The 14528-nt window shown below is 33.1% G+C and overlaps 1 pseudogene; it reads right to left on the bottom strand.

Annotated features, from left to right (window-relative positions):
• Positions 1–5074: 5074 nt before the first annotated feature.
• LOC149172005 (SKP1-like protein 1A pseudogene) lies at positions 5075–5575 on the bottom strand (annotated as a pseudogene).
• Positions 5576–14528: the final 8953 nt, after the last annotated feature.

The following is a 14528-nucleotide window of genomic DNA, read 5'->3' as shown; positions in this document are numbered from 1 at the left end:
AAATTTAGGGGGGGGTAAAGCCAAAAAAGTCTTTGATTGATCGAATCGATCGAAGCTCTTCGGCAAGTTTGACCGGAATTGGGGTTGGAAGGGATGATTCTTTCATACATACAACATTTTACCTAATCTAATAGAAATGATCAATGAATGGATATTCTTGTCACTTTTTCTGTTTCTCCTATTATGTCCAATTCCATCAATAACCTATTTTGTTGAAATATCCACAAATTTTTTTTCCCCAATTGAGATATGATCTAATGATTCTTGGATACTAATGGGTTGACAAAAAATTTGATATAAGTATTAATTAGCATATGAATAGGGAAATAGGATGGGAATGGGGCGTGGCCAAGCGGTAAGGCAGCAGGTTTTGATCCTGTTATTCGGAGGTTCGAATCCTTTTGTCCCAGACTTATTTCATTGGTTCCTGTTTTCCCTTCCTTCGCTCTTCCCTTTTTTCTTTAGTAAAAGATCCAACTTTGTTTTCCTTTTTATCATAATTTAACCATACTTATCAGAAGGGAATGTGATTACAATAGGGAAGAGATAAAGGGATATATCTGTGGTGCAAGATGGGAATACAGATCATTTTGAGATAAGGTTCAATTTATGAAATTATTTATTCTCCAACAATGTCTTTGTAATTTGATCCAATAACATTCTGTTAGATAGGAACAGATTTGATAAATATTGATAACTCTCGAATAGAGTATTATAAAGAAAAGATTCATTAGATAATAACCTATTGGTTCGTAGCCATCTTTGGCGATGAATTAATGATTGGAAGCAGTCAACCCTTTCTCTCGAATTTTCGGTCAACCAACGGTTATATGAATATCTAACCATTGTTCTATGTACTACAATGTGTTGAACTACTTCAACGAGTCTAAGTTATCCGCTATCGATAGCATCACTACTTATAGACTAAAAACACGGTATAGATATCTATTCCAGGAGATATTTATACTCCACTGATCCAATGTTGTTTCTAAAATTATATTATCGCTCCAAAATATCACTATAGAATAAGGGTATAGAATAGGAAATTACAAGCCCAACTTACTGTAGGAATTTCCAGATGGAGTTATGCCACAGAATTATTATATAGTACCTTGTATTAACGAGTAGGTGTTACTTATTAGATAAAACCAAGTGGATAGTGCAATAGAACCTAGTCAATTTTAGGTATGTGAAATTACAAGTTACTCTTTGCAGTAGGTGGAATTTCTGTAATATCGGGCTCTACTCGCTCTAATAATTAATATTGAAAAAACATAATCTATCTAGAGGGTCGAATGATTGGATCAATAAGATTGAGAAATTAAAGGACAAACTTGATATTCGTATTCTTTCTTACACCTAAACGTGAAATTCACAAAACTTTGGCTATAGGGTCCATACGTGCTAAAAGACGGAAAATTATGATATGGAAGAGGATACAACCGAATGTACATTCCCTTTTCTTTTTGAAAAGAAAAGAAATACCCGGTTATCCTAAAGATTATTATGACAAGTTTGATTCTGGTAGAGTGGATAAGGACCTCATAATGATAATCCTTGGATTGTAAAGTATCTATAATTGTAGGTATTAGAAATCCTGTAAGAGTAAAAGTACTATCGTGTTTGGGATCACACCCAATCTGTAACACTTTTTGACGACGTCTCACTAGAGCGACTGAGATATTACAACTAGTTGTTGATTTACCAATTCTGCCTTTCCCGTAAACTGTTATTTTCACCGCCAATCCTCCTTTATCTAAATCTAAAATTTATCTCTTTATTTCAAGGTTCTATATAATCGAATTATTCTTTTTTTAAGTAATACCTAATATTGGATGGTAGCAATAATTATAGATCCTATTGTATTTATAGGTCAATAACTCTAGGGTGGGGTGTCCAAGAGTTGATAAAAAACCTTATTGAGTTTCTCGTTTATACGTTGATGATCATGGGTCGGTCCAAAGAACAAGAATCTTGCCCGTATATGGGAACCCTCCGTTGTTCCTCAGTAGCTCAGTGGTAGAGCGGTTGGCTGTTAACTGATTGGTCGTAGGTTCGAATCCTACTTGGGGAGATCCGTTTTATTCAAAATAATGCCCGTTTTTACCATTAGGAGTAAGTCAAACGTTACTTGTCCTTGTTCATAATATATGAATGCACAATCGCCACAGGATCAAGATAGGATCTCGGTCGTCCGGGAAAGGAAAAATGGAAACAAAGGTCTCTTCGAAATACTGAAAAGTTCGGAGAAACAAATCCATTATTCTCCTGATGTGATGACATTTCGAGAGCTGAAGGTGAAGAGGCCTCTATTTGCTCGACCCGTTACTAGTCACTTGACCCATTACCAGTTGTTAGAACTATAAGTTCGTTCCCTGGAAGTCAGAATTGGATCCCTACATGCTGTCAATCTATTTTCCCTCATATTTTCCCTCAGATTTGGAAGAATCTCTCGTTCTATAACCCTAATCTAAATCTAATAATGAGGAAGATTTATAGGAGGTCAGACACAAATATGTTGGTTACTCTCGGACGTACCGGGTATCATTTTCGATAAATGACCCTTTGTGAAGACTAAGTTCCATAGCTTTGCGCTATCCCAATCATATCATAATCTCCCTACCCCTGAAAGGCCTCCCTTTTGTCCCCTTTCGGGGTGGGCGAGGAGGGATTTGAACCCCGACACCGTGGTTCGTAGCCACGTGCTTTAATCCTCTTAGCTACAGGCCCCATCTCCACTGGATTCGTTCCAGGAGTCCCTCCTAAAAAGAATCCTATAATTATGGTGCATTTTATGGTGCATTTTGGCTAGCTACTTTTGAATTATATAAATAATTAAGTTATCCAAAAATTTAAAATAAGAATATATCCCTAGCTTAAACACATTTTTTTAGAATATAATAATAATTTTAACTTTTTAAAAATAAAATATTAAAAGAATATATAAAAATTTTATGCGTTGAAATATTAAAATTATATATATGGAAAATACACGTTTACCTATTATATTTTATAATATAAAAACATATACAATTCACAATTTATAAATTTGACTTAGTTATATGGTATATGTTTTAAAATTGAGCTTTCGTTAGTTGTGTTAAGATACTCCTAACCTTATAGATAAATAAATAAAAATATATTGCTTTTGCAAAAGGGAGGGGCAATGTAGCAATATAGTGTTATATAGTGTTATATACGTTATAAATTAAAAAAAAAAACCTTCTTGATTGTTTCCACAATGCGTGTTTCTTTAAAAGTATTACTCAAAGCGATGGTTTCTTTTAAATGCGTGTATATATAATGTTATATAGCTGGATTAGTCAATTCCTTTCTGCATCCAAGAATCATGAAGCCTATATTTCGCTTGTCATATTGATTTAATAAATTTTATGATTTAAAATTATTTTAAGATGGGTTTCTTTGAAATGGGTTAATATTTTTATATCAGTGTATATATTTAAGTTATAGATTTATATAGTTTGAGTAGGCTTCACGGTTAAAAGTCAAAATTTTATTGAATTTTCAAAACTAGAAAGATTGAGGAGGAGATTATTTTATAAATATTTTTCTCTTTATTAACTTTTTAAATTTGGCTAACTGAAAATATATTATAACATAAGTTTTTTTTGATGTCTATGAATTTTACTATCTATTTAATTATATAAATGTTCATAGTCATGTCTATTTTGGAATAGTACTTTTAAAATTTTAATTTAATTAACCATTATTATTAGGTGGATAATAAGAATTGAATGGCCATAGAATATTTTATTATATTCTTAGTAGTAGTCATATGATCATGAGTTATTATTTTTTAAGCACGTGGAATTACTAAATCATAGTATTGTTGCATGATATTGTAACAAAAATTAAATTATATATATATATATATATATATATATATATATATATATATATATATATTAGAAAGGAAGAATAGCTAAATTACTTATTCTAGTTTGTGCTAGAATTTGAGAAATTTCATTTGGATTAGTATAAGCATATGATGAAACAAAGGTCTAGAAGTTAAAAAGAATTAGACTAATACATCCAAAGAGGACTTTTGTGTCACCCAAGAGATTGGTGTGAGTACTAGTTGGAGAGAGATTGCAAAGATAATGAGATTGGTCTTACTTGTGGGTTGGTACTTACAAAAATTGTAACAATAATTCTATGAATGCTTCAATAAAATAATATTTCACATATATCTTTTGTTGATGCTTTAATGTAACTAGACTATTATTAACTGATAGTATGTATTAAATAGTGTATAATTATATTATACTAATTCACCTCTATTTCCAATAAGTTTTATCTAAAATATACAAACATTATAAATATTTTACTTGTAATTTTATTTATGGGTTGATATTATGAAGATTAAAATATTATTTTATAGGATTAACATATTTTCATATACATGTTTCTTTTTTACTAGATACAAGGAAGTACTTTATATTATATGTATTATTTAAAAGTCCATATTAAATCAAATTAATTAAAAAAAATATTAAAAATAAAACAATTTAGTAAAAATTTCATTTATAATCAAACACTAAAATTATTATTATTATTATATATATGAAGATACCATTTATATATAGATATTTTACGATCTAAAAATATATACAAATAACCATCTTTATCTTATTTTGGAAAAAAATGCAACATTATATTTTATAATAAAAAATAGATAGCGAAAAAATATAAATTTATATAAAAACAATTTGAAAAAGTATATATTTAATTATTCTAATTAAACTGAAAAAATTAAAAAATATATATATTTTAAAATAATTAAAAAGATAAAATTCACAACAGAATATACACAGTTTATATTTTAACATTTTATCAACTGAAACTTCCAACATATCTATTAACATTTTTAACCAATAACCTTTAAACATCTGTGTTTTTATTACGATTAGTGAACACTTTCAATCTTCCAATATATCTATTAACATTTATAACCAATAATCTTTAAACATCCGTGGTTTTTTTTCAGCAATAAAGATGTCCAGATTTTAATAAAAATTAACGCGATATTTGCCTATCGTATAGCCCAACAATTTCATTTGAAAGCCCATTCATATTTACGCCTTATCTCCTCCTCCTCTTCCGGTGTAAAATCATTTGCAATGTTGAGCTCCCGACGGACATTCTCACATGTTTCCAAACGAATTAATATGTCCGCCATGCTTTTACAAGTCAAATCCAAAAGACTTGCGATACCCAGATAGTTGGCAGCACGTGCAATGTGAGATAGAGTTAAACGATCAACGGCGAGGAACTTACCATCCCACTCGTCGATGTCGTCTATTGTTTTCATGGGACGCGGTGGATGATCTACATGATATTTACAATATTCGATAACCTTTTCCAACATTTCACTGGAGACTTCGGGCAGAGGAATGGGGTTTTGAGTGCCCGTGTCCTCCATTATGATCGTTATAGTACGTGACTGTAATGCCACTGCCTTCTCCACCTCGAATATTTTACCGTCAGAGCTCTGCAACTTCACCATCTCTTTGCATTCCTCTTCCTTTCCCTTCCCTGACGTCTCCGCGGCCATTGCAGACGATGGGCTAAGAAAGAAGTTCGTATTACTGAAGGCGATGGATCCTGTTGACTGTTTTTAAAATGCGTGTTTCGTTAAAAGTATTACTCAAAGCGATTCATCTTCTTGACTGTTCAGTTTCAATGAAGTTCGTAGAAGTCAAAGCGATCGATCTTCTGGATTGTTTCGTTTGAATGCGTGTAGATATGATGTTACATAGCCGGAGAAATCAACTTCCCTACCGCCAAAACAAAAGTCACATAACAAGACCACATCCAGATAACAAGGGTTACCTGAAAGCCATAGAGCACTAGTCTAGGTAGGGGTCTACACCATTGGTAGTAGCCAATGCTTCCACTTATAAGCCAAAGCCTAAGAACAAAGCATGAAGAGAAATTCAAGTGTGCTTTGGTTTCCCAGATGAACACCTGAGAGGTGTCCTCGATACAAACTGCTGCATAAAGGTCTATCAATGCGGTTTACTAATTTTTCATCTTCTAGGACGAGCTCCCATGGCCACCCTCGTTCGACCTTACCACCCTACACCCACTACCCACCTCCCAATTCTCATCAACCTTCCCAAAAAACTTGTAAACCATTATCACTACAACCATCACTTTTGTAATGATCAAAGGTCGGTCGTCTTGACCCATAAGGCCCTTCATTATGTGGAGTATGCCTACTTCGTGCCAAAGGGGGAAGTCCCAAGGCAAAAGAGACCACCATAAAATACCATAGCTCCTTCAAGCTATCCAAATTGATCACTTATTCTTAGGAATGGGTATTTATTAATTATAGCTCGAAAGGATTATGCACTATAACTCTATTCCATACATTAACAATTTGATGCATTACATTCAAGTATATATATTGGTGTAATTATGGCCTCAATGGCCCAATGGGAATTATTAGGGTTTGATAACTATGTGTATTGATTTCCATTATGTAAAATTAAGTTTTGTTACTTAATTTATTCTACATGCTCCAATTTGTTTTGTTCTTCCACAAGTATTATGGCTTAATTTTCGTTTCTAGATCAATAAAATACATGCTTCTTTAAACATTAATATTATTATTTTATACATATAATTATGGTGCATTTTGGCTAGCTCCTTCTGAATTATATAAATAATTAAGTTATCCAAAAATTTGAAATAACAATATATCCCTACGTTAAACATATTTTTTTCTTATTAACATATACAATTCACAATCTATAAATTTGACTTAGTTATATGGTATATGTTTTAAAATTGAGCTTTAGTTAGTTGTGTTAAGATACTCCTAACCTTATAGATAGATAAATAAATAAAAATATATTGCTTTTGCAAAAAAGAGGGGCAATGTAGCAATATAGTGTTATATACGTTATAAATAATAATAATAAAAAAAACATTCTTGATTGTTTCCACCATGCGTATTTCGTTAAAAGTATTACTCAACGCGATGGTTTCTTTTCAATGCGTGTATATATAATGGTATATAGCTGGAGTAGTCAATTCTTTTCTACATCCAAGAATCATGAAGCTTGTATTTCGCTTGTCATATTGATTTAATAAATTTTATGCTTTTAAATTATTTTAAGATGGGTTTCTTTGGAATGGGTTAATATTTTTATATCAGTGTATATATTTAAGTTATAGACTTATATAGTTTGAGTAGGCTTTATGGCTAAAAGAATTTGTTTTTCTCTCAAAATTTTATAGATTTTTCAAAACCAGAAAGACAGAGGAGTAGATTATCTTATAAATATTTTACTTTTTATTAACTTTTTTAATTTGGTTAACTCAAAATGTAACAGTTCTTCTTCCCTCAAGACAATTCCAAGTGATGGATTGCCTTCTTCATCACCTGCACTCACAAAACACTTGTTAAAATTAAAAACATAAGGCTGTTGTGCATTATCTTCTTTTGGCAATAATTCAAATGGTTGCTCTGTTTTCTCCTTCTCCTCTGTCAGCATATCAGCATGCTGATTCGAATTCTTAGCATAATTCATGAGACTGTCCATTAGTCTTTCTTCCACACCATCTGCTCTAATGATACCTTCTTGCCCTTGTCCACTGTACTGAACTCTTTCATTTGCAATCTCCATGTCATACTTTGAATTCTCCAACAAGTATTCCAACAATGCAATTTCTCTATGGCATTGTTGCAGCATTTCATCATCACTTATAGTCCCTGCATTCACACACAAACTGTCAGTTTGAAAATAACAGAATTCAACAGTTTCAACTGTTGCTTCACTTATCTGTGCTACAGACTGATCTACTTCTTCTGTATCCATAAGAACTTCCTCTTGTGCTGTAACAGCTTCACAAGATTGCACATCCTCCTCAGCCCCTGTGACCACATCAAAAGTATCAGCTACATTATCTAGTTGGTCTGGCTCTATCCAATAACTCAAGAAATCATCAATGATCTCCTCTTCACGACTCAACGGTATACTTATCATTTGCTCAAGGTATTCCTTTTTTCCAAGTAACAGGGTTTTTGAATTAGTCTTCTGTCCCAGCTCATCTTCTTCTTGCAGAGGCAACAATGTATGATTGATACCATCCTTTCCAAACTTGTAGTTGTTTCTCTTTCCATCATGCATGGCTCCTTTGTCATATTGCCAAGGTCTTCCCAGCAATATGTGACACACATCCATAGGCATCACATCACAAACAATTTTATCTTTGTACTTGCCCACTTGAAATTCCACTTCACACTGTTCACTTACCAATAGTTGATGTCCCTTTTGTAACCATGAAACCTTATAAGGTGTTGGATGCTTCATTGTCTTCAGTCTCAATTTCTCCACTACTTCTGTAGAGACCAAATTATCAATGCTGCCACTATCAACGATCATTTGGCAACATTTCCCTTGAACTTTGCACACTGTCCTGAATAAAGTTTTCCTTTGTGGCGGTTCAGTAGCCACCTGCTTCACTGGCTTAAGTAAGACCTTATTAATCACCAGAGATTCCCCTCTTTCTGGTGAATTTTCTTCTTCTGCTACCACTGCCACTGCATCTCTCCCTTAGCTGGAGCAACAATTGCATTCCTCTGCTTTATGTCTGCATTCTCTGGACACTCAAAAGCTCTGTGTCCCAGCTTGTTACATCTGTAACATCTTATTTCTCTTCCTCCTCTTCCTCTGGAAAAACTCCCTCTGCCTCTTGCATCACCTCCTGTGGGTGCATGCTGGGTTGAGCTACTGCTAGCTCCTTCTTTAGGTGTTGTAGATCCTCCTCTACCACCTTGACTTCCTTTTCCTTTGAAAGTCTCTCTCCCTCTGGCAGACTGCTTCCTTGTGAGTTTTTTCTCATCTTTCAGCGCTATCTGATAAGCTTCCTCTACTGTTTTAGGAGACAACAAACTTATCTCATCCTGAATGTCCATCCTAAGGCCATTCAGATATCTAGCCACCTTCTCATCTGTATCTTGGGCTTCTCCAGCTCTTATGCTCACTTTATAAAACTCTTCTGTATACTCTTTTACTGTTAAAGCTCTCTGTCTAAGATTTTGCATTTGTCTAAATAATGTTTGCTGATAATTACTTGGCAAGAACTTACCTCTTCACTATGCGACCATTCGGCTCCAGTTCTTGATTGGCTGTTTACCAAGTCTCTTCCTTTCCGCCTGCACACCATCCCACCAGAGTGCTGCATGGCCTTTTAACTTGGTGACAACAAACTTTACTTTCTTCCCATCCTCTATTTCCTCGTAATCGAAGAATTTCTCCATGTTGTTAATCCAGTTGATCAATTCTTCTGGATTCAGTCCTCCTTGATATACTGGTACTAATTGGTTCCATGGCCTAACTATGGATTTTAACACTGACTGAAAGAATCTCATCTCAAGAGTAACCTGTACAACTTCCTGTTCTTCAGCAGCTTCAATTTCGGGCTCACTGACATCTCCATCCTCTATATTTCTATCTGAAGTTAATGCATCCACTCTGGCTCGCAGCTCTTCTACGGTTGCCATTAGTTCAGCATTTGCGGCAGGTCGTCCTCTTCCACCACGTCCTCGTCCTCTTCCAACTCTGAAAGTCATCCTTCTTCTGCTCCTGAGATTCAATTCAATGTCAGTTGTGGGCTCTGATACCACTAATGATGGCATGGGTGCAGGCGTTAGGGACAGCCTCCCTAATTTGTCGGCAAGCTCTTCAATATCTCAATTGACTTCCCTATCTTCTCATCTGGGCGCATCAGTCATGAAACTGGTGTCTCATTAAAAAAACTTCATCGACCCCATTAACAAAGGCTCATTTACAAACAACGGCGCTTTAGTGAACTCTCATAAGTGATATGCACATAACACAATACACATATGCCACGTTATATTGTGGTTACACCTCAGCCTCGTATTGGCAAGTAATCCACACGCCCAAACTCCTTACGCACACATAACTACATATAACCATTATGGTTCCCTTCGCTCTTTGGGCCGATGCGAGATCGCATCGCAATAAGTGTAAGTGGAGTCTTACCGGCATGCAAAGCTTGAAAATACATATATAACTCAATATCGTTATATATATCTCTACCCTTATGTTGGTTTGCCCGATATATGCAAGTCGGCGACCGTTCAAACAAGGATTTCTCAACGGACCCGATACAATTATATGAGGCCTTCTAATATATCGCCAGTTCCGTTATTCGCTAGTCCATTTAATTGATAACTTTTATGCCCCCGAACTGACGGATTCAGCGACATGTATCTATTACAATTTATGTCGTTTCGCCTCCTAAATTCAGAACTCGTCTTGTTACACTATGACTCCCGAAAGGCTTTGTATGCTAAGCATGTGGCTAATCTTTCAAAGGACCTCTCTCCGCTGATATAGTTTCGGACCAATATGATTGAAACCTTCAGTTATAAAGTCTCAGGTCGGCTACAGTTACTTAATGGAAAAGTCGCAAGAATTCTTTCTATAACCAGAGTATATGCGCAATTGAATTCCAAGACTATATAAACAATAAAACGAAAGGGAATTAAAGTCAATGATTAATACACATCAACTGTAGCGTGTAGAAATGGAACCGTTCAACACCATCGCACTATATAACAATCTATTCATGCATGCGGCAAAGTCATTAATGAGAGACACTGAAAGAACAAATTTTCCAAGATAATACTATGGCGTTCGCCCCTCTCCTCTGTCTTCTGAGGGCTTCGCTGCCTCTTTATTTATAACCAAGGATAAGCCTTTTCCGTCCTTATCCGATACAAAGAAAAGCATGTTTTACAGATTGATTTAAAGCTTGAAAAGCTTTACTACAGCTTAGCATAAATAGCATGTTTTATTTCCCTACTTTATCCTAATTTTAACTAAAAAAAGATGGAAATTGCAGGCTAAAGGACCCCACTCCCTTGCCTGTATATTTTTTTGGATTTTTGGAATAATTTGGGAGATTTTTCCCCTCTGAGTCCTATGCTCCCGCATCACATTCCCTTTTCTTTTTGAAAAGAAAAGAAATACCCGGTTATCCTAAAGGTTATTATGACATGTTTGATTCTGGTAGAGTGGATAAGGACCTCATAATGATAATCCTTGGATTGTAAAGTATCTATAATTGTAGGTATTAGAAATCCTGTAAGAGTAAAAGTACTATCGTGTTTGGGATCACACCCAATCTGTAACACATTTTGACGACGTCTCGCTAGAGCGACTGAGATATTACAACTAGTTGTTGATTTACCGATTCTGCCTTTCCCGTAAACTGTTATTTTCACCGCCAATCCTCCTTTATCTAAATCTAAAAGTTATCTCTTTATTTCAAGGTTCTATATAATCGAATTATTCTTTTTTTAAGTAATACCTAATATTTGATGGTAGCAATAATTATAGATCCTATTGTATTTATAGGTCAATAACTCTAGGGTGGGGTGTCCAAGAGTTGATAAAAAACCTTATTGAGTTTCTCGTTTATACACTGATGATCATGGGTCGGTCCAAAGAACAAGAATCTTGCCCGTATATGGGAACCCTCCGTTGTTCCTCAGTAGCTCAGTGGTAGAGCGGTTGGCTGTTAACTGATTGGTCGTAGGTTCGAATCCTACTTGGGGAGATCCGTTTTATTGAAAATAAAGCTCGTTTTTACCATTAGGAGTAAGTCAAACATTACCTGTCCTTGTTCATAATATATGAATGCACAATCGCCACAGGATCAAGATAGGATCCTGGTCGTCTGGGAAAGGAAAAATGGAAACAACGGTCTCTTCGAAATACTGAAAAGTTCAGAGAAACAAATCCATTGTTCTCCTGATGTGATGACATTTCGAGAGCTGAAGGTGAAGAGGCCTCTATTTGCTCGACCCGTTACTAGTCACTCGACCCATTACCAGTTGTTAGAACTATAAGTTCGTTCCCTGGAAGTCAGAATTGGATCCCTACATGCTGTCAATCTATTTTCCCTCATATTTTCCCTCGGATTTGGAAGAATCTCTCGTTCTATAACCCTAATCTAAATCTAATAGTGAGGAGGATTTATAGGAGGTCAGACACAAATATGTTGGTTACTCTCGGACGTAACGGGTATCATTTTCGATAAATGACCCTTTGTGAAGACTAAGTTCCATAGCTTTGCGCTATCCCAATCATATCATAATCTCCCTACCCCTGAAAGGCCTCCCTTTTGTCCCTTTTCGGGGTGGGCGAGGAGGGATTTGAACCCCGACACCGTGGTTCGTAGCCACGTGCTCTAATCCTCTTAGCTACAGGTCCCATCTCCGCTGGATTCGTTCCAAGAGTCCCTCCTAAAAAGAATCCTATAATTATGGTGCATTTTGGCTAGCTACTTTTGAATTATATAAATAATTAAATTATCCAAAAATTTAAAATAAGAATATATCCCTAGCTTAAACACATTTTTTTCGAATATAATAATAATTTTAACTTTTTAAAAATAAAATATTAAAAGAATATATAAAAATTTTATGCGTTGAAATATTAAAATTATATATATATGAAAAATACACGTTTACCTATTATATTTTATAATATAAAAACATATACAATTCACAATTTATAAATTTGACTTAGTTATATGGTATATGTTTTAAAATTGAGCTTTCGTTAGTTGTGTTAAGATACTCCTAACCTTATAGATAAATAAATAAAAATATATTGCTTTTGCAAAAGGGAGGGGCAATGTAGCAATATAGTGTTATATAGTGTTATATACGTTATAAATTAAAAAGAAAAAACCTTCTTGATTGTTTCCACAATGCGTGTTTCTTTAAAAGTATTACTCAAAGCGATGGTTTCTTTAAAATGCGTGTATATAGAATGTTATATAGCTGGATTAGTCAATTCCTTTCTACATCCAAGAATCATGAAGCCTATATTTCGCTTGTCATATTGATTTAATAAATTTTATGATTTAAAATTATTTTAAGATGGGTTTCTTTGAAATGGGTTAATATTTTTATATCAGTGTATATATTTAAGTTATAGATTTATATAGTTTGAGTAGGCTTCACGGTTAAAAGCATTTGTCTTTCTCTCAAAATTTTATAGAATTTTCAAAACTAGAAAGACTGAGGAGGAGATTATTTTATAAATATTTTACTTTTTATTAACTTTTTTAATTTGGCTAACTGAAAATATATTATAACATAAGTTTTTTCTTATGTTTATGAATTTTTACTATCTATTTAATTATATAAGTGCCTATAGTCATGTCTATTTTGGAATAGTACTTTCAAAATTTTAATTTAATTAATCATTATTATTAGGTGGATAATAAGAATTGAATGGCCATAGAATATTTTATTATATTCTTAGTAGTAGTCATATGATCATGAGTTATTATTTTTTAAGCACGTGGAATTACTAAATCATAGTATTGTTGCATGATATTGTAACAAAAATTAAATTATATATATATATATATATATATTAGAAAGGAAAAATATCTAAATTACTTATTCTAGTTTGTGCTAGAATTTGAGAAATTTCATTTGGATTAGTATAAGCATATGATGAAACAAAGGTCTAGAAGTTAAAAAGAATCAGACTAATACATCCAAAAGAGGACTTTTGTGTCATGCAAGAGATTGATGTCAGTACTAGTTGGAGAGAGATTGCAAAGATAATGGGATTGGTCTTACTTGTGGGTTGGTACTTACAAAAATTGTAACAATAATTCTATGAATGCTTCGATAAATAATATTTCACTGGTGTCGGTACTAGTTGGAGAGAGATTGCAAAGATAATGGGATTAGTCTTACTTGTGGGTTGGTACTTACAAAAATTGTAACAATAATTCTATGAATGCTTCAATAAAATAATATTTCACATATATCTTTTGTTGATGCTTTCATGTAACTAGAGTATTGTTATGTGGTAGTATGTATTAAATAGTGTATAATTATATTATACTAATTCACCTCTATTTCCAATAAAGTTTAGGTAAAATATACAAACATTATAAATATTTTACTCGTCATTTTATTTATGGGTTGATATTATGAAGATTAAAATATTATTTTATGAGATTAACATATTTTCATATACATGTTTTCTTTAGTAAAAATTTCATTTATAATCAAACACTAAAATTATTATTATTATTATATATGAAGATACCATTTATATAGAGATATTTTACGATCTAAAAATATATACAAATAACCATCTTTATCTTATTTTGAAAAAAAATGCAACATTATATTTTATAATAAAAAATAGATAAGGAAAAAATATAAATTTATATAAAAAACAATTTGAAAAAGTATATATTTAATTATTCTAATTCAACTGAAAAAATTAAAAACTATATATATTTTAAAATAATTAAAAAGGATAAAATTCACAACAGAATATGCACAGTTTATTTTTTAACATTTTATCAACTGAAACTTCCAACATATCTATTAACATTTTTAACCAATAACCTTTAAACATCTGTGTTTTTATTACGATTAATGAACACTTTCAGTCTTCCAATATATCTATTAACATTTATAACCA

Source organism: Pinus tabuliformis, chromosome 4_2, assembly GCF_031772625.1.
Source record: "Pinus tabuliformis cultivar Carrire ecotype Pingquan chromosome 4_2, CPIR1, whole genome shotgun sequence".
NCBI classification, from domain to species: domain Eukaryota; kingdom Viridiplantae; phylum Streptophyta; class Pinopsida; order Pinales; family Pinaceae; genus Pinus; species Pinus tabuliformis.
The sequence above is the reverse complement of the archived record's forward strand: the minus strand, read 5'-3'. Positions and strand labels throughout refer to the sequence as shown.